Source organism: Podarcis cretensis (assembly GCF_951804945.1).
Source record: "Podarcis cretensis genome assembly, chromosome: 4".
Classification (NCBI taxonomy): Eukaryota; Metazoa; Chordata; class Lepidosauria; order Squamata; family Lacertidae; genus Podarcis; species Podarcis cretensis.
The window spans coordinates 100,646,470-100,671,311 of record NC_137173.1 but is presented as its reverse complement, the minus strand read 5'-3'; the positions used below and the strand labels follow the sequence as shown (position 1 = coordinate 100,671,311).

General features: G+C 45.0%; 1 long non-coding RNA gene across 1 annotated transcript in view; it reads right to left on the bottom strand.

Moving 5' to 3' along the window:
• Window positions 1-24,842, bottom strand: part of LOC307214353 — a 140,434-nt gene that overhangs the window by 96,276 nt on the left and 19,316 nt on the right. Inside the window, exon 3 of the long non-coding RNA XR_013837963.1 lies at window positions 2,881-3,039. This is a non-coding gene — a long non-coding RNA (uncharacterized lncRNA). The remainder of the gene's footprint in view (window positions 1-2,880; window positions 3,040-24,842) is intronic.

Below are 24,842 nucleotides of genomic sequence, written 5' to 3'. Positions count from 1 at the left end.
AATTTGTCTTTATCTGGTGGCATTTGATGTTATATATGCCAGGGTGTTATATTTGATGTTATATAGGCCAGGGTTACACACAACGCGGGTGGCGCTGTGGGTAAAACCTCAGCGCCTAGGACTTGCCGATCGCATGGTTGGCGGTTCAAATCCCCGCGGCAGGGTGCGCTCCCGTCGTTCAGTCCCAGTGCCTGCCAACCTAGCAGTTCGAAAGCACCTCCGGGTGCAAGTAGATAAATAGGGACCGCTTACCAGCGGGAAGGTAAACGGCGTTCCGTGTGCTGCGCTGGCTCACCAGATGCAGCTTGTCACGCTGGCCACGTGACCCGGAAGTGTCTGCGGACAGCGCTGGCTCCCGGCCTATAGAGTGAGATGAGACTGGCCCGAACGGGCAGGGGTACCTTTACCTTTACCTTATGCCAGGTCTAGGACAGGTGAGTGTGCCTTGGTCAGCTGAAGCTGCCTGGCAGGCCTAAAGTCCCCCAACACTGCCTTGAAGGCAAATGTCCAGAGCTGGCCCACCAATGAGGTGTGATGAAACACCAGCCTCAGGTGGCAGAAGTGCAAGACCCCAGCCCACCACTTCCACCACCTTGCAGGATGTTCCCATCTCTCGCCAATTTCGGCCAGAGGAGAGTGGATGTGGGAAGCACTACAAGTGGCTGAGAAGAGACCTAGAGAAGTTGCTGCTAAGAGAAGCAACCCATTATCTTTTTTCATTTTTATTATATTTTTTATTTTTTATTATTTATTATATTTTATTATTAATTTATTTTATTATTTTTATTAAAAGTGTTCCAAAACATTTAATGTCATATACAAAAAAACAACAACATAAATTTCTTTTCGACTTCCCACCCCTCCTTTCCCGATGTTTGTTTTTTACTTCTTTTTATTAGCTGTTTTACAATACATGTGTTCTTATAATATAAACTTCACTATCATGAGTTATTTCAGTAATTCATTGCCTATTATCGATGGCAGTGCTTCGGCCACCAAGCAATGTTAGATGATAATGATGATGATGATATTTATGCATAACCCGCTTTCCCCTCTGACTGGACTCTAGGCAACTTACAGATAAAAAACAAGAAGCACTAAAAACATAGAAAAAACAACCATTAAGAAACAATTAAACATGGAGAGAACTAAAACTATACTTATATAAACTCGCTTAAAAACTTACATATAATTACAATCAAACAGCAAGAGACCAGCCCTTTATTTCAAAGCAGTCAATTCACCAAAGCCAGTTGGAAAAAGAAAGTCTTCTCCTACTGACAGAAGAACAGCAAGGAGGGAGCCAGTCTGGCTTTTCTAGCAAGGGAGTTCTAAAGTCTGGGAGCAGCCACTAAGAAGTTCCTGTCACACAGCCCCATCAAGCATGTCTGTGAGGGAGGCGGAACTGAGCGAAGGGCCTCCCCACAGAGCTCAAAAGCCAGGCAGGTTGGTAGGAGGGAATACGGCTTTCAGACGGCTTGTACCTGAGCCGTTTAGACTGTTGAATAGTGGAAGAGATGGACGAAGGACACAGCTCTGTTGGATTCACAGCTCTTAATACTAAGTAACTTGAAACAGTAGCAACTCACAACTAGCTAACCAATCAAGAGCGACAGTTTCAATCCTTCATTCACATACTGGTGGCCCTGAGTGAGAACGGCAACTAATCTTAATACATAACACACACACACAGCCTTTTAGTCTTTAGGGAAACCAATGGAGGAGATAAAGGGTGTACGTCAACCACAAAATTTGGTTTGGATCTCATTTTTTCTGCTTTTTCCTGTCCTAAGCACTTGGCAAGTGGGGGGAGAGCTGTCTCTCTCTGGATTCAAAGTCAAACCCACTTTGTGCCTTCCCCAGTCACCATTATGGGAAAATAAAAATAAAATGACAAGTACGTGCCCCCTCCTTTTTGACTTCTAATCCTCCCTGTGGTTGGGACCCTGATCCTGCAGGGTGCTGGCGCGTGGGTGACCATGTCCTCTCCACAGATACAAATTACAAACACTTGATGGGGCTTGTGTGTGCTGTTCCATGTGGTGAGCAACTAAAGCTACAGGGTGAACCATTTCCTAGGGTCAAGAATAACTCTGGCCACACAGGTTTGGCATGAATACTTTGTGACCTGGACTGACAATATGGCTGCCAGGGTAGACTCGGAATTCCCTGGGTGTGTTTTCTAAGCAGCAGCCTTGGAGTTTCACTTTACATGACATTTAATTGTACCTTCAGGCTTGCCTGCTTGAGCCACAGACTCTCAATAGGAACTGCAGCCTAAAAGAACCCTGTTGGCTCAGGCATGTCCAAAGGGCATTTTGGGGGCCTAATCCGGTCAGTTTAATTCGGCTCCTGTGGCAGTTTATTTCCTGGGGTAAAATCCTACAAAAAAGCTCAACAACTTCAACCCTAAAAACAGCTCAACAACTTTGGGGTAAAATCATAAAAAAGCTCAACATCTTCAATCCTAAAAAAAAGGTTGGCCCTCTGGTCGGCCCTCACGGCCCTTCACTTCATCAAATCTGGCCCTCTTTGAAAAAAGTTTGGACACAATTGCAGTAAGCCGTGGCCAACCAGATGCCTATGAGTAGCCTGCAAGCCGGACCCAGGTGCAACAGCCCTCTTCCCAATTGCAAACTCCTGAGGGCAGCCAGTTCCTGCTGAAAACAAGGTTTACAATCGGCACCAATCAGCTGATCCATGCCAACTGCAAAGCCTGCTAGGATCTGCTGTACTATTGCCCAACTCTGTTCTCTAGATCACTTATGCGCTCAGATGCCTGATTGTCCACTGGGCCCTTTGCAGGGTGGACCTGGAAGGGGCAGGCTGAAGGGTTTTGACATCCCTGTGTGGTTGCAGTGATTCCCTTGAGTAACTCACATATTCCTTGGTCTTCTTCAGGAGGTCGGAAAGATCTCGTAGCGCTTCCTCCCCTTCTTTCTCACAGCAACAGCTGTCAGTTGATGCTTCCGTCGGTCCTCACTGGATCCTTTGCGTGCACTGCCAGCGGTATGTGACACTGTGGAACATGTTGAGATGCTGAGGGGAGAAGAGGAATTGTGGGGGTATTTGTGTAAATAGCAGCTTCTCTTCTCTGTAAGAAAGGTTTGAAATGTCACATGGACAAGGCGGCAACAGCCCAGGCCCCCAGGGATCATAAGGAAGGAATAAAGCTCTGACGACATTATATGGGGGAAAAAATTAGACCAAAATTTTATTAAACTTCCGAATGTAGGAAGACCTTGGCTTAGGCCTTGGGTGTGTATCCCTCCCAGTCCCACAGCCGGGGGGAACTGGGGCTCATCAGGGTAAATGGGATATGGGGGTGCTCTGTGAGACGTAAGTGTAGTAGGCAGCCCAGCCCATATCCCTGCACGCAGGGTAGTTCACTGACAACCCTTCAGTGTATGGCCAGTGACACCCATATATATAACCCCTTTAAGAGGGGACCCTGGAATCGCTACTACAGGGGGGTGAGTCACTACTTCATGCCCACGCCCCCATATAGGGGAAGAAAAGACTAAAGGATTCCACCCAAGGCCATAAACGTCAAAGTTGTGACGAATTGCTACGGGGAAGACAAAACCTGCCAATGCAGGAAAATCTCTTCCCGGTACTTTGACAGCAACCAGTCAAAGACCGTAGCAGCGCCCGCTAAAGAGGAAGAAAAAGTTAACCTCCAAACAAGAAACATTAAACAAAGGGAGGGGAGGGAGGGTGAATCTCCAGAGTTGACTGCCTGGCTGTTGTTGGCTCCACCCCCTATTTATAAATGGGGCTGGCCCCACCTCCCAGCAAGAAACTTGATTACTGAGGCTAGGCATGAATTTCCAGAAATTAACACTGTCAGACCCTGTTTGCCAGTAAGCTCCGTGGGAACTGTAGCACCACGCGCGATCCCGCAAAGGGCACCCACAATGTAAAGTGGGAGTGTTCATTGTTTTAAGGGTTTTATAGCATACTATTAATTTGTCTATTAACAGTATTTATTGTCTTCTCCTCACTGAATAGAACAGAGAAAACAACCAAAAACAGAAACACAAAGGAATATAAATAAAGAAAAATGGCTGAACCTTGGTAGCCATAAAGGAATCATTCTGTCCTAAGACAAGCAAGCAAAACTACAAGAGGGGAAAACAAAAATTCCCGACTGAATTTTGGCAGAAGCTGAACTTCCATAGAACCAAAACAGGGCTGCTTGTGACAAATACAGGTCAGAAGGGAAATGGCTGCCTTCTCACACCCACAGAGTGCATTTCTCCTAAGACATCCATTTTGTGTGCTATTAAGCCTACGCTTCACGTTTTTGAAAGCAGGTATCTTATGATGTATTTCTAAATATGCTAACATGTACATGGCGCAGGGTGGAGTGGAGAACCTATTTGCAAAATGGGGACATGTGAGCATCTCAAAGCAAATTTCTGTTTGTGTGTTGATCTGGGAAGCACAGATGAGGTAGGTCTGCATTAAAATGGAAACAAACTGATGGTCTCCACAGAGAGCTGATTCATTCATTCTTGTACCCCAAAAGGGCTCCCAAAGAGGCTTACGTGAAATCAAAAACAAGACACTCCCTACTTGCAGACTTACATTCTAATAAACAAACCAGCACACAGAAATACATCACACAAGGAAAAGGGGCAAGGAGGGCAAAGGAAAAAGAAACTGAAAAAAAACAGGCTCCAATGTCTAGAAGTGCTGTTCCTATCTCCCCCATGGTGGTAGCCTGATGAAATGACTGCCTCCAGATGACAGTTGAGGGAGATGAGGCCTGATGGAGCTGGCCTGTCTTAGCGGATGGCAGAGCTCCGCCAGGCCTCCGGTCTCCCCCTGGTCTGCACCTGGGAGAAGCCCTTCCATCAGACTGACTCCACAGTTTCCAACAGAACACTAAAATACAATTATCTATTAAACATTAAAAGCTTCCCTAAACAGGGGTGCCTTCAGATGTCTTCTAAAAGTCTGGCAATTGTTTTTCTCTTTGACATCTGGTGGGAGGGCGTTCCACAGGGCGGGTGCCACTACCGAGAAGGCCCTCCACCTGGTTCCCTGTAACTTGGCTTCTCACAGTGAGGCAACCGCCAGAAGGCCCTCAGCGCTGGACCTCAGTGTCCGGGCTGAACGATGGGGGTGGAGACGCTCCTTTAGGTATACAGTGGTACCTCGGGTTAAGAACTTAATTCATTCTGGAGGTCTGTTCTTAACCTGAAACTGTTCTTAACCTGAGGTACCACTTTAGCTAATGGGGCCTCCTGCTGCCATTGCACGATTTCTGTTCTCATCCTGAAGCAAAGTTCTTAACCCGTGGTACTATTTCTGGGTTAGCGGAGTCTGTAACCTGAAGCGTATGTAAACCTGAAGCGTATGTAACCCGAGGTACCACTGTACTGGACCGAGGCCATTTATTTAGAAATTTAAGTTAACCTTCTCCTGGATTCACATATATATATGGAGAGAGAGAGAGAATAAAGAATGCTCTGTTGAAAATAATATTCAACTGACTACAATATGAAGACTAAGCTTTCCTTTACAGCATTTGTTCTCCCCTTCCATAAACTTGCCCAAAGCTCAGCACTTTCTCTGACCTCTGACAGCTCTTTGCCAAACTTGGTGATGCCATTATTTTTGTTCTAGTGTTCAAGTCCATTGGAAATGCCAATGTTCACTTACCTCCAGGAGTCTTTCAGATGCCATATTCTAATTCAAGTGAAGCAAGGGTCACTAAAGCAAACCTCTGCAAACGTCAACACACTGAGGATGCAAGAATCTCAGTTCAAACGGTCACAGGCTCCGTTGCTGAGGAACAGCCCTTGGAGAAATGGAATGCACTCTGCCAAGATTCTAGGATAGTCAGTGTGCCATAGTGGTTAGAACAAATTTAATTCCATGCACTTCAAGAGTGGTATAAAGGTAAATGTAAAGGTACCCCCGACCGTTAGGTCAAGTCACAGATGACTCTGGGGTTGCACACTCATCTTGCTCTATAGGCCAAGGGAGCTGGCGTTTGTCCGCAGTTTTCTGGGTCATGTGGCCAGCATGACTAAGCCACTTCTGGTAAACCAGAGCAGCACACAGAAATGCCGTTTATCTTTCCGCTGTAGCGGTACCTATTTATCTACTTGCACTTTGACGTGCTTTTGAACTGCTAGGTTGGCGGGAGCTGGGACCGAGCAACGGGAGCTCACCCCGTCGCAGGGATTCGAACTGCCGACCTTCTAATCAGCAAGCCCTAGGCTCTGTGGTTTAGACCACAGTGCCACCCGTATATATTCTTGTAAATGTACAGTAGTAGCAGCAGCAGCAATAAGTTTAATTTAAATTTTAATTCTTTTAAAAAAATTCCCTGCTTTTCAGACAGATGTCTCCTAAAGCAGTTGACACTGATTTTTTTTAAAAAGGTGATACAAGTCCTGTTCTCAGGTTTGGAAACTAAAAAATACAAGAAACCCAAATGGAAGGGATGTGGAGGACCAAGGCAGAGGAAGAACACATGTCACAAGGCCCAAGGAAAGGCTTGAGATACCCGCAGGCAAGTCATGACCTGGGGCCAAGCTGATCACAGTGAGGGTTTGCCAAGTATGCCTTCCTATTAGCTCAGGCATAGGACAACTTGGCCCTCCAGATGTTTTGGGACTACAACTCCCATCACCCCTAGCTAACAGGACCAGTGGTCAGGGATGATGGGAATTGTAGTCCCAAAACATCTGGAGGGCCGAGTTTGCCTATGCCTGTATTAGCTCATTTCTTCTGGCAGAAGTGTTGGGGGGGCAGTGGCAGGGCATAAGGGGCATTGGCTGGCACATTCCTATTTGGCCTCAGGTGGCAAAAAGGGATGGGGCACCCCTATAAATGCTGGAATTTTGAATGGGGTCCAGAAACTGACTGGAAGCCAGTTCCCCTAAACAACAGAGACATCCTCTAGACTTCCATAGTAACCAATTACAAGTGATCTTTCGGAAGCAGGTTTCTGATGTGGAAGGAATTATATCTAGTCTGAATCAGGTTGCAGTCTTGGACTTCTTTTCGGTTGGATTTGTTTTTTAAGGGCAATATTGATTTAAGGGCAACTGAAATACTTATACAATTGTAAAAAAAATATTGTAGAAAGAGGAGGGGAAAGTGGTGTGTGTGTGTTTTAAGGCAGTGCCACAGATCTGGTACGCTTGCTGTGGTTGAGGCAGGGAAGACCTTAGTTCAGACATGAGGAATTAACTTATTGCCTGGCCTTAGTCAGGATGTTTTCTCTGAAACTCAGTGTCCCTCGTGGGTTAATAATATTGGCTTGATTTAGCATATTGTAGTAAGGGTCACTGAGAAAATGCACATAATGCAAAGCAATTTGAGTACCTAGGACAAGTGCTATAAAAGCAAGTGATGATATTAAATCTGTCAGAATCTCAGCATTAAAACTTATGAATTATTGGATGATTTTATCTCACAAACGCTAGTCAAAAATGCGGAGGTAGACTTAGTTCTGGCCTCAGATCCACATGACTGGATTTGCATTATAGCGTTGCTGTGCTGCTCTCGCTACAGACAGGCAGGCAAACAGTGGGTTAGATACTAATGTGACCCTAAGCCCCTGCCCCAAAGAGCTGCCAATCTGAAAAGACAGCATGCAAATGAAGGATGGCATACAGAATACTACAAAAGATCAGTGAAGCAGGAAGTGATGGCTGTATTATATTTTGCATAAAACTCTTTGTTTGTTTGTTAAATAATCAGATAAAATGAAAGTTAACTCTTAACCGACAGTAAAGCCCAATTAGAACAGTTGTAAATCACACTTTTCTTCCAAGAAACATTCATTTCTAGTAAGCCAGAATTTGGTTTACTGGCCATTGCAGTTGAATATAAAAAACCTGCTTTCCACAACAGCCTGAAGACATAAGGTAATGTAAGGTAAAGAATGTCTGATGAACACAGGAAAAAGTGGCTAATGATTTATAGGAGGTGGGGAGGAAAAGAAGCGTCACTGTCCAGCTCAGAGTCAGGAATGCTTAAACCCATACAAATAAAGCAAGCTCTGTCTTAGAAACAGAATCATAGAATAGAGTTGGAAGGTTCCCTGAGGGTCATCTAGGCCAACCCCCTGTAATGCAGGAATCTCAGCTAAAGCATCCATGACAGGCGGCCACCCAACCTCTGCTTAAAAACCTCCAAGGAAGAAGAGTCCACAACCTCCTGAGGGAGTCAGATCCACTGTCAAACAAAGCGTGTTCTCCTTCACGGAGAGCACGTGTTGCGGTGGGGGCCGCCAGGACACTACAAAGTTGGGGGCAGGCTAATTGATCGTTGGCCACTGATGCGATTGGGGCTTCCCTTGTTGTTGGGAAGAAGTTAATGTTGCCATTTGTTGATTGACAGCCAGAAATGCTAAAACTCCTTGCACGAGGCTAGGGCTTCCTCTTTTCGCCCGTGCATCAGATTGCCCGTCCCTCCCTCCCTAGAATAGGGTTGTTCGCTTTGACCTTGCTATGCCTGTCATAGGGTCGTCTGCTCTTGGGGCAGGGGCCCGGTAGGAATTTTGTCCATCTGGCTGATTGGCTGGGGCCATTCGGTTTTTGCCTACTGCATAGCAAATCGTCACAACTTGTAAGGTTGCGGTTAGGCATTGGTTTATGGTTTGGTTGGTTGAGGGGCATGGATTGGCTGTGCCTGCCCCTCTAATGCTGCTGCTGCAAGGGATTCCGTTAAAGGAATTGGGAGCTAACTATTGCTTGTCCACTCTGTCAAGGGGGCTCGGGCCATAGCAATGAGCTCCTGGTTGCATTTGGGGAGGGCTGAGGGCAGGTTCCTGTTCCGTCGCTACCCCCAAGTGTATTCCCCTTTTCTGACTTTCGCATCGTGCAGAATGTCAGTCTGTCCCCCATGGTGGGGGCAGATAGTCGCAACCAATGCCTACACAACCACTCACAAATTTGTATTTTAATAAAGTTGTGGCCAAAATTATGCCAAAAATCTTAAACAAAAATTCTATGTGATGTGTGAGTTATTGGGGTGGACCTGGGGACCTCGACACGCAACTCTTACCATCAGAAACTTTTTTCTGATGTTTAGTTGGAATCTCCTCTCTCATAACTTGAAGCAACTAGTTTGGGTCTTACCCTCCAGAGCAGGAGAAAACAAGCTTGCTCCCTCTTCCACGTGACAGCCCTTGAGATATCTGAAGGTGGCTTTCATATTTCCTCTCACCAACCTAGTGATAACAGAATAAATGATGTAAGGAGGGAGCTGTGGCCCAAGACAGGAAAAAGAGATAGTAAGGGAACACCTAGCTACTTCAAATAAATTCAGATCTCCAGGGTCTGATGAGTTGCAGACAAGTGTCCCAAAGGACCTCGTGGAAGCAATCTCAGAGCCTTTGTCTATTATCTTTGAGAATTCTTAGAGAACAGAGGAGGACCCTGCAGACTGGAGGTGGGCAAATGTTGCCCCCATCTTCAAAAGGGGGGGGGGGAGGAAGACCCAGGTAATTACCGACCAGTGAGCTTGATATTGATACCAGGAAAGGTCCTAGAACAGATAATTCAACAATAGGTCTGTGAGCATTTAGAAAAGGATACTGTAATTACTAAAACCCAGCATGCGTTTCTCAAAAATAAGACATGCCAGACCAATATGTTTTTTTTTGTTTGTTTTTTTAAGGAATTGCAAACTTGGTGGATCAGAGAAATGCTGTGGACATAGTGTATCTTGATTTAAGCAAGGCTTTTGTGAAAGTCCCCCATGATATTTTTGCAAGGAAGCTGGTAAAATGTAGGTTGAACAAGGTTAACTGTTAGGTGGATTTGTAGCTGGTTGTTAGACCAAACCCAGAGAGTATACATTAATGGTTCCTCACCACCCTGGGAATAAGTGACAAGTGGGGTGCTGCAGGGTTCTGTCACGGGCCTATTGTTGTTCAACGTCTTCAAAAACAGCTTGGATGAAGGAACTGAGGGGAGGCTCATCAAATTTGCAGGTGACACCAAACTGGGAAGGGTAGCTAATGCTGTAGAAGACATATTCAGAATTCAAAATGACCTGTTGCACACACTGTTGACTCACGTTAAGCTTGTGGTCCACCGAGACCCCTAGATCCTTTTCACGTGTACTGCTAGCAAGCCAGGTGTCCCCCATCTTATATTTGTGCATCTGGTTCTTCCTACCTAAGTGCAAAACTTTACATTTGTCCCTATTGAAATTCATCTTGTTAGCTTGGACCCAGTTCTCCAATCTGTTACGGTCACTTTGAATTCTGATTCTCTCTCCTGTAGCATTAGCTATGACTTCCAGTTTGATGTCATCTGCAAATTTGATGAGTGTCCACTCAATTCCTTCATCCAGTGAAGATATTGAACAACAACAGGCCCAGGAGCACCCCACTTGTCACTATTTCCCAGGATGACGAGGCTTGACTATGGATAGGGAGATGTAGCTTGCTGGTGTTAGCCTGGAGTTTGAAAGAAATGTTAAAACAACTACTTTTTTTAAAAAAATGACAATGGAACACCTCATAAGTTTTCTTAAAATATAGAAAATCAAATTTAATGGCAGTAATATCTTTGAAATGTCTATGATATTGCGAACAAGCTATGCTGTGTGTATGCTTGAAACTTTAGAAGAAGAAAACTAGAAATAGCCCCCTTTTCTAGTTTCAAAAGATAGAGGAGAATCTTAACGACAGCATTTTCACAACAGCAGAGGGTACAACAGCAAAAAGGAGGAAACGCTTTGTTTAGAAATGCTTCTTTTCCCAGGCAGCTGCTGAGCAGAGCTAGAAAAGACCAAAAGCACTTAATCATTTCAATGACAGTAAGCTCTTTGTTGCTTTATTTATTTACAAGTTTCAATTATTAATAGTGTGTGTTCCACAACTCTGTTTCTTCTCATGCACATAGCAAAGTCTCTTTTGCTCTTCTTTTGCTTTGTGTTTTGCTTTTTTTGCTTTTTGTTTTTTTGCATATGTGCAGGGTTGAAGGATGGATTGATGCTTGTGTTTCCTTGAACATTTCCCTGCAAAAGTGTACCACTTTAGGGTGAGAACATTAAATGCTGTGCACTGTTTGGTGAAGCTAGCTTCTGAGGAAGACATTGTTGGAACTCCACTATACTGATAATTCCCAAAAGACACCCAATGAGCATCTTATGTTGAACACGCTGTCAGAGTGAGGATCTTTTTGTAGTCAAAATAGGACCATTGGCCCACAAGAGAGGAAGCCCCAAAGTATGTAGAACTACACAATTACACAGCATCTCTTGACTGAAGGGGAAAACTCTAATAGCTGGTGAGAGGGATCTCCACTCAAAACAACCCAATGTGGACTGAGCTTGTTCAGTGGGTTGGATGGGAACTGAGGCAGGGGGATGAAATTGGGTTCCTTGGAATATCCATATTCAGCAGGAGGAAACATTGTTTGGTACACCATGGGTCTCCAGAAAATCCATTTAAAACTTATCTTGATGATAGAATTGTAGTCAGAGATGTTTCAAGGCTGCACTTGGACTACTGCAACACACTCTATGTGGGGCTACCTTTGAAGGTGACCCAGAAACTGTAACTAATCCAGAACGCGGCAGCTAGACTGGTGACTGGGAGCGGCCGCCAAGACCACATAACACCGTTCCTGAGAGATCTGCATTGGCTCCCAGTACGTTTCCAAGCACAATTCAAAGTGTTGGTGCTGACCTTTAAAGCCCTAAATGGCCTTGGCCCAGTATACTTGAAGGAGCATCTCCACCCCCATCGTTCAACCTAGACATTGAGATCCAGTGCCGAGGGCCTTCTGGCGGTTCCCTCGCTGCAAGAAGCCAAGTTACAGGGAACCAGGCAGAGGGCCTTCTCGGTAGTGGCGCCCGCCCTGTGGAACACCCTCCCATCAGATGTCAAAGCGATAAACAACTACCTGACATTCAGAAGACATCTTAAGGCAGCCCTGTTCAGGGAAGCTTTTAATGTTTGAAGTTTTATTCTGTTTTTAATGTTCTATTGAAAGCCACCCAGAGTGGCTGGGGAAACCCAGCCAGATGGGCAGGGTAGAAATAATAATGAATAAATAAATAAATAAATAAATAAATAAATAAATAAATAAAAATTTAAAAGCTTCGTTTTACTCCTGTGGCAGGAAGGTGCGGGATTAGTTATTGGAGCATGGCCGTGGAGTTTATAAGCCCACATCATGTTCTCTTTGGTCACTTTTGATCTTCCTACTCTGGTTTTCAATCCAGAATTTCCAGACACCTAAAGGATGAGAAGCATTTTGTTTGTTTGTCCACAGATTGATCGAGTTGAACAGGTTATTTCACCTACTCTTTACTGCAGGCCACAAACAGTAAGGATTTCAGCGCAGGTGTCATATTAACTGGCCACATTTTGAGCAGGAATTTGCAGGAAAAGTTAGTATGGGAGAAGTGAGCAGGTGACCACCCAATGGGACCTCTGAAGCTAAGGGGCCTTTCTGGAAGCCAGCTTCGTTGGCTTGGAGGACGTATCCTGCATATAGAACATTCTTGAGGCTAACCTATCTCATTTGCCAGGAGTTGTGGGGCCCAGAGAGGCAGTGGAGAAAGGTCTCCCTACTCACTGGTCGAGGGGATCCAGCCTAGTAGCTTTGCCTTCTCATTCCCCTGGACGTGGACAGGATTTGGCATACACAAGGGAGTCATTCGAGAATAGCTTCCCACTCTGCTTTCATTTTGCCTGCAGATGTTATGCCAATAAACGTGTCCCTAATTCAAACTCCTTTTATGTGTCTCATTTCTACTTACGTTAGTTTAATAGCTTTTTTGTTTATCCCGGCTTCTCATTTCTCTAGCCTTAACTTCAGTCCATCTCATTTGCTCATGAGATTGTGGTTTTGTTTTAAAAAGCAATTATTAATGTTCACACACAATTCCAGGCACCATCTGTGAATATACACCATTTTGCCAGTGGTGGACTTTGGGCTCTCAAATTTCAAGTGTCCAGTGTGACACTAAAATTTGGCATACCCACCCACGTTTGTGCTCTATTCTACAGCATTTTTGTGGTGCCCCCTGCAGCTGATCCAGTTGCGCTACACTGAAACCCTTTGACTTTGCCTAATATACACGTTTTCCAGCTATTCCCCCAATACGTTACATTTTTGTAGATTGTTTCCACTAATATGCACATTTTCCACACTCTTTCCCCTCAGCAGAGCAAAGGGTTGTACGAGATTATCATCTGGTTCCCTTCCAACTCTATAATTCTGATTCTGATGTGCACATTTTTGTATGTTTTTTTTTGGGGGGGGGGGTTAGACAACTGCATTACAGAATTTGGAGAAGTGTGAATTTTGAGTGAAAGCTGGGTTTTGGTTTGTATATTGGTTCGGAAAGTGTGTGTTAGGTAGCTTTGAATGAAAAAGTGAACCCCCTTTCTAATTTACATGCAAGAATCGAGAGCTGTAGTTATACCGTCCCACAGAGTTCCATGCTTTCTTCTATTATTGGGGGACAAAATTATGCAATCTGTTTATCTGAAGAAAGCAAGTCTAAATGCTGCATTTATCTGATCTCTGTGTTTGTTATGCAACCTTGAAACTGAAATTTAACAATTTGTTTTTACTCTTGTTTCTAGGTTTGGGGGCCAGTTATTGATCTTTGACAGTACTTTACCTCCTGACCCTTAGATATGTAGGTTTTGTTTTTTGTTTGACTAGGGAACAGCATCTTGTAAAAGACCTTGCCGAAGGCTTTTCAAACTTTAAATACATTTTAATCAGCCGGTGCTTCTGTATCCAATACTTTATTGACACATTCAAACTATACTGCTGAAACTATTTTAAGCTCCATTATGATGGTAATTTGAAAATATTGACTGTTGTAGCTTTGTGTGTCTCCCCACCCCCACCCCCACGCTTTAAAGGTCTTTAATTTACTCTTTCTTTCTTAATCTTCCCTTTCTTGCACTGTGGAGAATTCCTTGAAAAATAATACAAGCAACCCACAAACCTCCCCTGACATTACAGAATACAGTGGTAAAGTAAAGTAAAGGTAAAGGTACCCCTGCCTGTACGGGCCAGTCTTGACAGACTCTGGGGTTGTGCGCCCATCTCACTTAAGAGGCCAGGGGCCAGCGCTGTCCGGAGACACTTCCGGGTCACGTGGCCAGCGTAACATCGCTGCTCTGGCGAGCCAGAGCCGCACACGGAAACGCCGTTTACCTTCCCGCTGGTAAGCGGTCCCTATTTATCTACTTGCACCCGGAGGTGCTTTCGAACTGCTAGGTTGGCAGGCGCTGGGACCGAGCAGCGGGAGTGCACCCCGCCGCAGGGATTCGAACCGCCGACCTTTCGATCGGCAAGTCCTAGGCGCTGAGGCTTTAACCCACAGCGCCACCTGCGTCCCCACAGAATACAGTGGTACCTCAGGTTAAGTACTTAATTCGTTCCGGAGGTCCGTTCTTAACCTGAAACTGTTCTAAACCTGAAGCACCACTTTAGCTAATGGGGCCTCCTGCTGCTGCCGCACCGCCAGAACACAATTTCTGTTCTCATCCTGAAGCAAAGTTCTTAACCCGAGGTACTATTTCTGGGTTAGTGGAATCTGTAACCTGAAGCGGATGTAACCCGAGGTACCACTGTACACAGAATAGAGGTACTGGCTGCAATAGATACTGGCATACCCATTTAAATGAGTCAGTTCTAGCATCAGACCTCAACCACCAATTTTATGGTAGGGGACCTAAGGAGGAGGCAAGAAAGTCAATGTATGCCCTTTTACATTGAGTATGGTTTCTATGGGAAAGGGACTAACATATGGTTACCAGATTTCTTTCAATGTACAGTGGTGTCCCGAATGCCTTGCAAGATGGAAAACTCGCTAGACGAAAGAGTTTTCCGTTTTGGAGGTGCTTCGCAAAACGAATTTCCTATGGGCTTGCTTCGCAAGACGAAAATGTCTTGCGAGTTCCTGCGGGTTTTCCCCCCTTCCCCCCCTTTTTCTAAGCCGCTTATCCGCTTATCCGCTAAGCCACTAGAAGCCGCTAAACCGCTAATAGCGCCAATCTGCTAAGCCGTCAATGGGCTTGCTTCGCAAGACGAAAAAACCGCTAGAACGGAAAAAACCTCTAGAGCGGAACGGATTCTTTTCGTCTTGCGAGGCACCACTGTATCTGGGGACACTTTTTTTTTTTAAAGCTGAGTAGCAACAGGGAGTCAGTAGTGGGGATGGTGAGGCAAAAAACCCTGGGCCCAAGCACACATGCATATTGTATGAAGGTGCAAAGCCCTACTTTCGCACCCTGTGAAACATAAATGTGCAGAGTTAAAAAAAATCTGGGCAATGGCTGCCTGCTCACAACTCCCAAGCCTCCCCCGATCAGTCAAAACAAAGGGGGAAGGGGGAAGGGGATTGCACAAGACACATCTTATGCGCACAAGACACATCATATGGGGACTTCCGGAGTGGAAAAATGGCGGGTGCCACGGCAGAGAGCAGCTCCTGAAGTCGGCCAGAGCCAACTGCACTACCAGGCAGGCTCTGAGATGCTGAGGCTGCCGCTGCCACATTTCCCAGGGACAGATTTGCAAATCTGGGGACTGTCCCCGGGAACCGGGGATGTCTGGTAACCCTAAATTAAAGGTTAAACAGCAATAAAATAAAATGATATGCAGTGCAGTGCAGACCCTCCAAGTGTCCCTATTTTCCAGGGACAGCCCTGATTTAGAGAAGCAATCCCAATTTCTGATTTTATCCTGGAATGTCCTGCTCCCAGGCATTTATCCAGGGTTGCATTTCCATTGGGAAAATCGGGGCACAGTATTAACTAACAGGCTCCGGTACTCCAAATCAATGGCAATACAGTGGTACCTCGGGTTACATACGCTTCAGGTTACAGACTCCACTAACCCAGAAATAGTACCTCAGATTAAGAACTTTGCTTCAGGATGAGAACAGAAATCGCGCAGCGGCGGCACGGCAGCAGCGGGAGGCCCCATTAGCTAAAGTGGTACCTCTGGTTAAGAACAGTTTCAGGTTAAGAACAGACCTCTGGAACGAATTAAGTACGTAACCTGAGGTACCACTGTATTATATTAAGTGTTGATAAAATTAAATGGAGGTGCCAGGTCCTTCTCTGCCATTCCAATGGCTTCACACTCAATGACCAGAACAATGGCCAGGGTTTTGCTTCTTTGTGAGAGGTGGAATAGAATTCTCCCTGCATTGCATCAGTAGACCTAGGGCAAGAGTTCCATTTTGGAAGGCCTTCTTGGAAGATTGTTGTGGTTGGGATCAGAAACAGCCTTTCGTCTCATCACCCAGTCGTGTGGAACACCCTGCTGATAGAGATTCAGCGGGCGCCTTCTGTGCCAACTTTTAAACCCCTGCTGAAAACTTTTCTATTCCATCAGGCCAAGTACACCCCCCCCACACACACACAATGGTCTACGGGTGTTTGTTTTTAATTAATTTTTGCTTTTAACTTGTTTTTAACTTTGTCTGACTCTGTGTTTTCATATTGTTGTAAACTGCTGTAATATCTAATTTTTTAATAAATAAATAAAGTGAAAGAAATGTGGAATTATCACAAGGGAGAAGGATTTCTACATATTTGGGGGATGGGGTCTTATCAGTACAAACAGTGGTATTTGCCTCTTTCTCCTTCCTTTAAAAATGTGGCTTGGCCACAGATGCAAACACCAGACATGTATATTGCCATATTGTGGACAATGATTGGTATCTTGACGAGACAGGGTTGTGCCCACAATAGCCTCTCAAACGTCCAGATAGTGCCTAGAAATTCTGAGGGCCTGGCCCTTAAAATGGTTAATTCTGTTTATTCCATAAATTGGTAGTTTCGCATTCCTGTTACTCCGAGATACAAGTGTGTGGGAATTGTAAGCTTCTAGATAGCTTCCTAGGCAAGCTGATAACTCCCTACTGCAAGTGTCAATGTGTGAGATTGGCAGAAGCTTATCTGTGTTGATTTCCTGCCAAGTCTCTGCTAGCCTTTCACTGTTTGGTGGAAAATCCAAACAGCAGAAGTGAACTGCATTGGTGGGAAATGGATGGGAAACCCAAATACCGGATGGTGTTTTGACTTTGGTGGGAAACTGGTGTGTTGCCTAAACACCAAATTTGGCTTGTGTAACCTGAATAACAGCAGGTGCTTTACTGAAGAGTATATAAGCCCTCATAGCACACCTGCTTAATGGGAAGCCCACTCAGCCTTTGGCCAACATTAGGGCTGCACTTTGTCTGTCAGGAGTCCTTATGTATTGTTACCCAAAGGGAGCTATCCGGCCAAAATTGACAGTTTGGGCCTTGCTTTTATTCTCTCTATCTTCATCCTATGAATTAATTTCTTAAAGAGCAAAGGTATTCTTTATTTTCTATCTGAATCCAAAAGAGCCATTTCCCCTCTGTAAATGCAACGTGATCCTGCTTTTAGAAGCAGAGTAGTCTCCCATGATGCTCCATAATGCACTCCATTATTCATAATGCTTTGAATAAGGCCCTGTTGAGGGAACTAGGTGGTAGCCATGTTCTCAGAAATATGGAGAACTCCTCCTGCTCCTGGTAAAACTCAGCAAAATTGCGACCCAACTTTCCTGGCCTGCATATAGGTCCAAAGAAGTGAGTTGCCATTTTGGGTGCAGTAGAAATTATCAAGGCTAGGAACTATTGGCACAGCCTGTCCTCTCCTTTGGAGCACAAGTAGTCTCTGTGAGTGTCCTGAAATGGGTGTACATTTCAGCAAATGACATCAGCATGTTGTGCTGTGCATGTGAGCTTCACCAGGGGATGAATTAAACAGTCTATCACAGTTCCTGAGGTAAGGCCAGGAGAGGGACAGAAAATGAGTCAACTGAGCCAGATTGGGAATTCCTTTAAATTCACATGGGAAAAGGCGTCTCATTTAGGGCTAAGATCCTGGCCACTGGGTCCATCACCTCCTGGCAAATAGAAGGGGAAGAAATGGAGGCAGTGAGAGATTTTACTTTCTTGGGCTCCATGATCACTGCAGATGGTGACAGCAGTCACAAAATTAAAAGACACCTGCTTCTTGGGAGAAAAGCGATGACAAACCTAGACAGCATCTTAAAAAGCAGAGACATCACCTTGCCGACAAAGGTCCGTATAGTTAAAGCTATGGTTTTCCCAGTAGTGATGTATGGAAGTGAGAGCTGGACCATAAAGAAGGCTGATCACCAAAGAATGGATGCTTTTGAATTATGGTGCTGGAGGAGGCTCTTGAGAGTCCCATGGACTGCAAGAAGATCAAACCTATCTATTCTTAAGGGAAATCAGCCCTGAGTGCTCACTGGAAGGACAGATCCTGAACACAGCCGTCTTTCCCATATGGCTTAGTGGTTCGTTGTGCCAGGGCGCCAGCCTCTCAGGGGCGCCCCAGCGAGTGGGGGAGCTGCGCGGCTCTACCGGTGGCCTCCCCTTTCCCTGCACACCTGCTAACTGCACCCCATCAAACATATGGCTGGCGGGCATGCAGCTTCCTTCCCAAGCCTCCATGGGAGGAGAGCGATCCCCGCAGAGGCTTAGGATGGAAGCTGTGCCCCGCTAACTATATGGCTGGTGGGCGCGCAGCTTCCCTCCCAAGCCTCTGTTGGGATTGCTCTCCCACAGTTGCATGGGGGAGAGTTGTGCACACACACCCTATGGTTGGCAGTGCGCAGCTTCCGCCCCCCCCCCATCCATGGTAATTTGGGGGCACTGAGCAGATATTTGCACCCCGGCGCTGCATCTGCTAAAGACGGCCCTGATTCTGAAGCTGAGGCTCCAATACTTTGGCCACCTCATAAGAAGAGAAGACTCCCTGGAAAAGACCCTAATGTTGGGAAAGATTGAGGGCACAAGTGGAAGGGGACAACAGAAGACAAGATGGTTGGACAGTGTTCTCGAAGCTACCAGCATGAGTTTGACTAAACTGCGGGAGACAGTGGAAGATAGGAGTGCCTGGCATGCTCTGGTCCATGGGGTCACAAAGAGTCAGACGCAGCTAAACGACTAAACGATAAAGAACAATATTTTGAAGAGCAAAAATGACACTTTTGCCGACTACTACTTTTAATAATGGATCGCTATTATGATTCTACCCATGAAAAAGCGGACATATGGCAACCCTTTTAAAATGACAATTAAAAGTTCAGGAAAGGGTTTTAGATTTTTTACAGTTGGGGCCCCAACATAACTCCCAAGTCTACATCTCACTTTGCATATCTTTCATGGTGATGCTTCTTTAAACTAAGGAACGACTTCGATAAAAGGTAAAGGGACCCCTGACCGTTAGCTCCAGTTGTGGACGACTCTGGGATTGCAGCACTCATCTTGCTTTACTGGCCGAGGGAGCCGGCATACAGCTTCTGGGTCATGTGGCCAGCATGACTAAGCCGCTACTTGTGAAACCAGAGCAGCGTACGGAAACACCATTTACCTTCCCGCTGGGGCAGTACCTATTTATTTACTTGCACTTTGACATGCTTTCGAACTGCTAGGTTGGCAGGAGCTGGGACTGAGCAACAGGACCTCACCCCGTCGCGGGGATTCGAACCACGACCTTCTGATCGGCAAGCCCTAGGCTCTGTGGTTTAACCCACAGTGCCACCCGAGTCCTAACTTCAATAGTGATGCTGTAATTCCCTACCAAACTCAAATATTTGATTAGGGGACAAAATCTATATTTGTTTTCCCTCAGTGCTACTTTATGTACTGTTTACACCATGAGGAGTGAAGGGAAAGGATAGCAGCAGGGGGAACTTCCTTGAAAGTTTCTAGTCAGATCAACATAAGTATGCCAGCATCTTGCCTACCACAAATTCAGTTTGGATCAATCTCTTTTGAGTACATATCTACAGTGGCACAGATGGAAAGACAGAAAGAGTGCAACATTCTTTTGTAGTTATATACCCATGCAAATCCTTAGTTGTTACTGAACTCCAACAGTGAACTCCCAAGGACACAACAGCCAGCTCTAAAAGCTGTTGATGTGGGGGAGCTTCTGGTTTCTATAGTTGATCCGCTTTAAGTGTTGCTGAAGTTTTGTTTTTTCCCTGCAATTTGCTGCAAGAAGAATTATCACCGAAATCCTTAATATAAGCACTTGATATAAAACTACAGTACTCAGCCATGACCTTAGCCATGGCCAAGATCTTCCTATAAAGTTTATTCATGAATGAGCCCCATTTAGCAAAGGTTCACAGCCATGCTAATTAAGATTTGCTGTATATAGGTTCCGCCCACTTCACTGCCTTTTGATTGGGACATAGCCTCTCTTAAGTGCCCTGGTGTCAATTTTTTGTTCCCGCAAAGCCACTTCAGAGATAAGGAGGCGGGGGGCTGTCGGGCTTCACGCCCCTCCCCACACCCGCAGGGGCTGGCAGGCAACCTGGTTTCCCCTCCTCTCCCACCTGTTAGGTAGGCTATATGACGTTGCTATGGACCTCGGTTGGTCGCCGTCAAGGGGCCTGGTAGGAATTTTCCCAATTGGCAGATTGGCACCAGCCACTTGGTTTTCGCCTACCTCGTAGCAAACCGTTACAACTCCACAGTATTGGCGGTTAGGCATTGGTTGGGTACTGTTTTATTGTTATGCAGTTGAAGGGGGGGAAGGTAGCGCCATCACCTTCCCCCGAATCAAAGGGTAGTCCGGTAAAGCAGTGTTCCCCAACCTTGGGCCTCCAGCTGTTTTTGGACTACAATTCCCATCATCCTTGACCACTGGTCTTGCTAGCGAGGGATGATGGGAGTTGTAGTCCAAAAACAGCTGGAGGCCCAAGGTTGGGGAACACTGCGGTAAAGGATTCCAGGGGGCGTGCCTTGTCCTAAGCCTATGGAGGGGGAGGTCCTAGTTGACATGCCTCAGCAGGACTCCCCCTACTGTTGGTTAACCCTCACCGGCCTTCAAGCATGCAGCCTGAAGCGGGTTAGTTGGTAGGGCCAATGCCTAAGGCCAATACCGCTCAGTTCCTGTAATCAATAAAGTTGTGGCCTAATTTGACCCATTAACTCGAATTCTTGTGTCTCGTGTCTTTATTTCTGAGGGGGGGAGGAGGGAACTCGCCACGCAAAGGGGGTGTTACTTAGGATTTGACTCCATTTTTAAATGGGCTGAATAGTAGAGTAAAATTGTTCTCTTTTTTGCTATAAAAGTGAGAAGAAAACTTAAGAATGGGGGAAAGCCAATAGTTTGAATTGCACTGGGTCGGTTATTTGTCACTCTCTTACATCACAACATTGCTATAATTAGTCAGGGCTGGCTCAAGACATTTTGTTGCCCAAGATGAAGGACAATATGGCACCCTTCTCCAGGGCCCATACTGGGAAAATATCTTTCACTGCCCTTGAGGGCAGCAGGCTAGCAAAGTGGCACAGGGCAGGCCACAGGGCACTCACAGCTCTGTCCCCTCCCCACCCCTCAACTTCTGCCGCCTGAGGCAGCTGCTTCACTCTGCCTCATCATAGGGCTGGGCCTGCTTGCAATGCATTTCTCAAAGGATACTCAAGGCAGCTATTACAACAAGAACTATATGTTAACCACTCTGGACACTTGAAATCACAGTACAAGTACTATATTATTTATTTAAAAAAGAAAAGAACCACTACAAAGTCAACAAATACATTGCAATAAATGCAAAATCCTGCTGATGTGAGCAATCTCTGAAAAGGGTATTTATATGCAAACTTGACTCTTAGGAAAATCAAAACACCAGTTTCTTCCAGCTCAATGCTCACATTCTTGCCACAGTGTGGCCTAACTTTCCCTCACAATCCCTTGATCACCTTCCATGAAAAAAGGGAACACAATGAGGGCTGGGTGCATTGTTTGGGGCAGAAGGGAAAGCCAAGATAGGTGGGTGGGTGCCCCAAGAAACACAGGCAGGGAAAGAGGACGCAGACCTGGAATGATTCAGTGTGTGTCTTCACAGAGGTTCAGAGGAGGACAAAGGATACAAATGAATGAACAATAGATTCAGGGTGATGATGGATGAATCAGGGGTCTAGGCAGAGGGCTTTCTTGGTAGTGGTGCCCACCATATGGAATGCCCTCCCATCAGATGTCAAGGAAATAAACAACTACAGTGGTACCACGGGTTACAGACACCTCAGGTTACAGACGCTTCGGGTTACAGACTCCTCTAACCCGGAAGTAGTACCTCGGGTTAAGAACTTCAGGATGAGAACAGAAATCGTGCGGCGGCAGCAGCAGCAGCAGCAGCGGGAGGCCCCATTAGCTAAAGTGGTACCTCAGGTTAAGAACAGTTTCAGGTAAAGAACAGACCTCCAGAACGAATTAAGTTCTGACTTCCGGGTTGGCGCCTCCGACATTGGCGGAATTCCTCTGATCGGGAGGAATTTGCTCTGTGGAAATCAGGGTATGGCCGCCACGGCGAAGGCGGAGACCCACTAAAAATCACAAGCAGGAGAAGCCTGTGAACGTGGGATTCGGCTGGCACCTTTTGCGCCTCCCCTACTCGCGGGGAGACCCGGTTTCGGGGATCCGGAGCCACATGGGGTGAGCGGCGCGGTGCTTCGAATTGACTGCTTCTTTCACGGAGTGAAGCTGCACCCCTGTTGCCGGAGAGCGCTGACTTTTTCCTGTGGACAATTTGATCCTAAACAACTACCCATGAGTAGAACGGAAAATTGGATTTTTAAACGTCTTAATTTGGCACCGAAACGGGGAGGTTTCAAACAGGAAGTCCGCCTTCCTCTTTTGTAAATAGATTGAAGCAAGGAGCTTGCAAGCTAAAGTCTTGGAAAGTCCTCTGTAAAGGATTAAACTTCCATCGGCTAAAATTATTAAACCCCCCTTGGAAGCAGGAGAAGAGGGTGGAAATTTTGGATCGCGTAAGCCTGCAGGAGAGAGTGAAGAAAGTTAAGTTACCACCACTCTGAACCTGGAAACGGGCTGCTAGTAAGACTGACTGTGAATAAAACATTTGTTGACAACTAGTTAAATAAGAGAAATACATTGTTTCCATTGTCTCCTTCTGCGTTTAAAAAGGAGTAAAAGTAACTGAAAATTGAAACTAATTTTATTGTTTGAACTGTGCTTAAAAGGATTGATACAAATAGAAATTGTTTCCCTCTAGAGGGAGCCTTTGAAACTGTTACAAGAGTTGAGCTGGTGGAATCTCCAGCTGCAAGATAAAAAAACCGTGAGAACCAGGGATTGACCTTCGATCGGTTAAGAATGTCGACAGAAGAAGCCTTAGTGATTGAATTATGTAAGATAAGTGATTCATTGGAACAGCTCCACAATAAGACGGATCTGATGAATATCAAAATTGATAACTTGGGACAAAAAGTGACTAATTTGGGACAAAAAGTGAACATCTATATAGAAACTATTCAGGAATCGATACAGGAATCTACTTTGACATGGCAAACTGGGGAGAAGACGAGGGAGAAAGTTGTTGTTGTTGAACCTAAAGTAATACAAGTGGAGAGGGAGAGAGCCCCAGCCTTACAGAGGTAATCTGATGACTATAAGTTGTTGCCTTCTATGATTGAATTCAGAGAAAGTCAGATTTTGAGGATTGGAGCCCTGCTTGGACTGGAGAAGGAAAGTTGGATAGATCACCTCATGCAGGGATTTACTGACCTTTGGAACCTGGACCTGGGTCAGGAGGAGATTGGAGCTGTGGGGACTTTCAGATTTGGTGGGATTTTGAAACACGTCCTGAAATATCTTTTGGATTTTAGTTTTAACTACGGAGATTTGGCTGACCTGTCGAGAAGGAATAAAAACATTGCTAGGTCGGAGCTTCCCCGAGATCTACTCTTCAGTATCAAAGGAAGGAAATTAAGAACAAGATCAGCAGAAGACAAAGTAAAGTGCATGTATAAATATGAAGAAGATCTGCAGAAGGGACTTGGAAAAGTGTTAAGAGCCTCGGACAGAAGATCACCAGGTTGATGGACTATATGGAATTGACGGAAATGACTGGCAGAATCCGAGACCAGGGAGAAGAGATGGTGGAAGAAGATTGGAAAAAGTTTAAAGTCTATTTATAGAAATACTGTAAAATTAATGAGTGTCAGAAAAATGTTGGAATGAAATTATATGGCTTTAGTAGAAATGTTATAAGGAGTTAAGCATAAATAAGTATTATAGTATTAATGGAAAATAAGGTTAAAATAAGTTAAGATAATTATATGACAGAAAATAGAGAAAGATGGAAAGGAATTGCTGAAACAATTAATAGAAATGGAATACAAAAAGGGAGGTAAGAGGAGGTCGATGAAATAAGGGAATGGAAGATAAGGCATTGAAATGGTATGATGTATGTTTTTAAATTGTTTTTGCTCTGTTTTGTTTAGTCTAATGTGTTAATGTTGCATTGTGTATTGTTTATATATTGTATTGTATTGTTTTTTCTTTCTTTTGCTTCTTCTTTTTTTTCTTTTCCTTTTCTTCTTTTTTGTAAGGTTTAAAAGTAATAAATATTTTTTTTAAAAAAAAAAAACAGAACAAATTAAGTTCTTAACCCGAGGTACCACTGTACCTGACTTTTAGAAAACATCTGAAGGTTTCGAGAAGTTTTTAATGTTTGATGTCTTATCATGTTTCTAACATTCTATTGGGAGCCGCCCAGAGTGGCAGGGTATAAATAAATTGTTGTTGTTATTGTTTCTTCTTTTCCTCAACAGTTTGCTCTGTGTATAGATATAGACATAGATCTGCATGGAAATTCTAAGCATTTTTGTGCATATTTTCATACATTTTAAAGTGGGGGAATGGACAGAGAAGTGTGAATTTCAAAGGCTATCTATGTTTTGATTTGTGTATTGGTTTGGGGAATGTAAATTAGGCCCTATCTGCAATATACACTCAAATCCCAATGGCCATCTGTCATGGATGCTTTAGTTGTGAT